General features: G+C 49.3%; 1 long non-coding RNA gene across 1 annotated transcript; it reads left to right on the forward strand.

The window, feature by feature from the left end:
* The first annotated feature begins 1,881 nt into the window (after positions 1-1,881).
* Positions 1,882-4,172, forward strand: LOC139029017 (uncharacterized). The gene is made up of 2 exons (XR_011481228.1): positions 1,882-1,920; positions 2,846-4,172. It is a non-coding gene; the product is annotated as an uncharacterized lncRNA (long non-coding RNA).
* The last annotated feature ends 360 nt before the right edge of the window (positions 4,173-4,532 follow it).

A 4,532-nucleotide genomic window follows, 5' to 3' on the forward strand; every position in this document is an offset into this window, starting at 1 on the left:
TGACCGCATCGCTAACCATGGCCGCTGAGGCGTACGTTTAAAGGGGGGGGGGAATCTCTGCTGACCGCATCGCTTAACATGGCTGGCTGAGGTTAACTAAAGGGGGGGGGGCGGGGGCATCTCTTGCTGGACCGCATCGCGTTAACATGGCTGCTGAGGTACGCTTTAAAAGGGGGGGGGGCATCTCTGCTGACTGCATCGCTAAACAGGCCTGCTGAGTAACTTAAAGGGGGGGGGGGGCAATCTCTGGCTACTGCATCTGCTAACATTGGCTCCTGAGGTACGTAAAGAGGGGGGGGGGCATTCTCTGCTGACCGCATCGCTTAACATGGCTGCTGAGTACTTAAAGGGCGGGGGGGGGCATCTCTGCTGACTGCATCGCTACATGCTGCTGAGGTACGTAAAGGGGGGGTTGGGGGCATCCTGCTGACTGCATCGCTAACATGGCTGCTGAGTACGTACGGGGGGGGGGGCATTCTTGCTTGACTGCATCCTAACATGGCTGCTGAGGTACGTACGGGGGGGCATCCTCTTGCTGAACCGCATCGCTAACATGGCCTGCTGAGGTTACGTAAAAGGGGGGGGGGGGGCATCTCTGCTGGACCGCACCGCTTAACATGGCTGCTTGAGGTACGTAAAGGGGGGGGGGGCATCTCTGCTGACCGCCATCGCTTAACATGGGCTGCTGAGGTACGTAAAGGGGGGGGGGGGGGGGGGCCATCTGCTTGGACCGCATTGCTTAACATGGCCGCTGAGGTACGTAAAGGGGGGGCATCCTTCTGCTTGACCGCATCCGCTAACATGGCTTGCTGGGTACGGGATAAAGGGGGGAGGCGGGGGCATTCTCTGTTGACCCGCAATTGACTAAACATTGGCCTGGAGGTACGGTACGGGGGGGGTGGGGGCATCTCTGCTGACCGCCCGAACATAACATGGCTGCTAGGTACGTAAAGGGGGGGGGGGCATCTCTTGCTGACCGCCATGCCTAACCATGCGCGCCTGAGGGCTTACGTAAAGGGGGGGCATCTTCTGCTTGACCGCATCGGCTAACATGGGCTGCTGAGGTACGTAAAGGGGGGGGGGGGGGGCATCTCTGTTGACCGCCATTGGCTAACATGGCCGCTGAGGTACGTACGGGGGGGGCGGAATCTCTGCTGACCGCCATCGCTAACAATGGCCCGCTGAGGTACGTACGGCGGGGGGGGGGGCATTCTCTTGCTGACCGCATCGCTAACATGTCTGCGAGATGTACGTAAAGGGGGGGGAGGGCCAGGTCTCTGGCTGACCGCAATTAGCTAACATGGCCGCTGAGGTCACGCTAGCGAAGGGGGGGCATCTTCTGGCTGATCCGCATCGCTAACATGGCCGCTGACGGTACGTACGGGGGGGGGAGGCGAGGGCGGCATCTTCTGACTTGACCGCCATCGCTAACATGCGTTGCCTGAGGTACGTAAACGGAGGGGGGGTGGCGGGCATCTCTGCTTGCACCGCATCAGCTAACATGGCTCCGAGTACGGTAAAGGGGGGGGGGCTATCTCTGCCGACCTGCAATTTGCTAACATGGCCCGCTGAGGTTACGTACGGGGGGTGGGGGGGCATCTCTGTCTGTGACCGCATCGCTAACATGGCCGCTGGCAGGTACGTAAAGGGGGGGGGGGACAAATCTCTGCTGGACCGCATTTGCTAACAATGCCGCTGAAGGTACGAAAGGGGGGGGGGGGGCATCTCTGCTGACCCGCATCGCTAACATGGCTGCTGAGGTTACCGTACGGGGGGGGGGGGGGATCTCTGTCTGACCGCATCGCTTAACATGGCTGCTGAGGTACGTGGTAAAGGTGCCCTAGTTATAGACACTACCCTGCCCCCTAGTTATAGACACTACCCTTCGTACTGTGCAACGGCTGTGGCAACCGCTGGAAGGTAGGCTGTGTACCCAGATCACTGGGTCTGGTACATTCCTGGGATAATTAGAGTTTTATCTATGCTTCATTTGAATATCAAAGAAAATAGTTAACTATATTATATATATATATATATACTATATTAGACTACCTCGAGTATTTTTAAATGAACTACAACAAAGGATTTATCTGCCCAGGTCTGATGCCCAGCTTGGTGGGCCCCGCTCCCTAGCTTGGTGGCCGGGCGGGCCCCTCTCCCTAGCTTGGTGGCCGGGCGGGCCCCGCTCCCTGGCCGGGTGGGCCCCGCTCCCTAGCCGGGTGGGCCCCGCTCCCTAGCCGGGTGGGCGGGTGGGCCCCTCTCCCTAGCTTCTATGTACTTCTTCCGTAGATCTTAAATGATTTGAACGGTATAAGTAGTATGCTGGTTCACCTTTTCTGATTTGGTGAGGTGGAGTGTTCACCATATTGCTTCCACCTGTCCAGTCAGATCTGCAGGCATGTGTATAAGGGTAAAGGACCAGTGGTTTGCCTGATCAGAGGTTACCTAACCCTGACTTGGTTGGGAGATGTAAATACGGGCTAGAAGTAAAGGGAACATGGTGCCTTTTTTTAATGGCTTGACTGCTCAGTACTCCTGCAGTACCACAGTGTCACCACAAGATGGCAGCAGACATTGTCAAGCAGTGCTGACTTTTACTGGTGCTGCTGTGGTGGTAACCATGCTGACTTCTTCTAATGATGACATTCTCTCACATCCAGATAATACAACACACCTACCAGACACTTTTGTTGTTGTCGTCGTGTACCCTCACATTTTAGTTGTTTTAACAGACGCTCTTAGAGTGACTTGCAATCAGTGTATTCAACTAAAGTAAATCAACCACATGCCATGATCATTGCAAGTAAAAACCTTTTTAATAACACCTTGTCTCCCTCCTCCCCAGTTCTGTTGAGGAGAAGATATTCTGGACTGCTAGTAGAAGATCTGGCCTGGATGAAGAAGGAAACCTGGACCTAATTTTGTTACAACTGTAGACATTTTTATTTTATTTTTTGTTGCTTTGTTTTGATACCTTTTTTTTTTTTTTTTTACATTTAACTCATCAATCTGTAGAAAATATTTTGTCATTTTGATTAATATCCTTTATTTTTAAATGACTATTAAATCACACTAGCCTTGGTGCCTTTTTTTGTTTGTTTCTGCTCGCTGGCCTCAACCTCTTATGGAATGTTTTGGTTTGACAACGAGTTTTGGCACGAGCACAAACTGTTCTGGGACCAGGCTGACACTTTGCTCTTAAAACAACTTTTTGGCTGTTCATTAGTTGAAGCTATATCTTACTAAAAAAAAAAAATTTTTTTTTTTGGCTTTAGGGAATATAGGTGTGCCTTTTTTCCCCCCCTCTGTGCCACAAATGATAATTTTACTGTTAGTGTTATACACTTGCTGTATACAGAGTGTTTTATACACTCTTAGCATTAGTCCCAAATGGCACCCTATTCCCTGTAGTGCACTATAAAGGAAATACGGTACCATTTGGATACATACTTGCTGTATATAGAACAAGCCGTTGTTTGATTCACTTATTCTGAATCTACAGTCTTACATGTACAGTACCAGTCAAAACTCTGTAAATAACACATATGGAATCATGTAGTAACCAAAAAAGTGTTAAATAGATTTTTAGATTCTTCCAAGTAGCCACCCTTTGCCTTGATGACAGCTTTTGCACTCTTGGCATTCTCTCAACCAGCTTCATGAGGTAGACACCTGGAATGCATTTCAATTAACAGGTGKGCCTTGTTAATTTGTGTAAAAAACCCTTGAATGAGTAGGATTGTTTAAACGTTTGACTGGTACTGTATATATATATACACACAGGTTCTTAAAGAGTTATGTTTTGGTTCTTCCGTAAACAAATGAGAGAAACCGGAGGATCTGCTAGAAGATGTAGAATGAGAAAAGGATGAAGGAGGACCGTTTCTCCTCTATTTCCTACTCTGCTTGAACGTTACTAAAAGGCTAGCGGGGACTGGAGAAGGAGCCTGATATCCAAATCGAGTTTGCAACTTTTTCTCCTTTTGTTTAAAACAATTATAAAATGTAATTCAGACTACTGGAGTAACAGAACCACCTGACAAACTATCGACTGGTTTGAAAAGTTTTGTCATGCAAGTGATTTATTTTGTATTGTTAACATTTGTCCTCCCAATGGGAACTTGTGTCAATTGAATTAAAAACGGATGTAAGGAGTGTGGAAAGAGACTGGGGGGGTGCGTCCTGGTGAATTCTTGTTAGCAACACGCTCAGTTCACTCGTCGAACATTGTTTTTTAACGTTACGAATAGAGATGTTATGAATAGAGCAGACCGTGATTCCTTGTTGTACGTGTAAGAGGCAATGGTTTGTTCTACAACTTGTCCAGCATGAACGCGCCCCCCGATGCACAACAGGTGAAAGACCCATTTTAAGTTCTATCGTCATGACAATGTTTTCTGTGGGGAAAAGCCCCAAAGAAGAAGCTAATTTCATCTGACTTCTTAATGCCTGAGGACACACCCTCCGTCTATTTGGGAGTACTAGAGATGTACAATTCCCATCACGTCCCACTGGATCAACTGAAAGTTTGC

The sequence above is a fragment of the Salvelinus sp. IW2-2015 genome, linkage group LG17 (genome assembly GCF_002910315.2).
Source record: "Salvelinus sp. IW2-2015 linkage group LG17, ASM291031v2, whole genome shotgun sequence".
Classification (NCBI taxonomy): Eukaryota; Metazoa; Chordata; class Actinopteri; order Salmoniformes; family Salmonidae; genus Salvelinus; species Salvelinus sp. IW2-2015.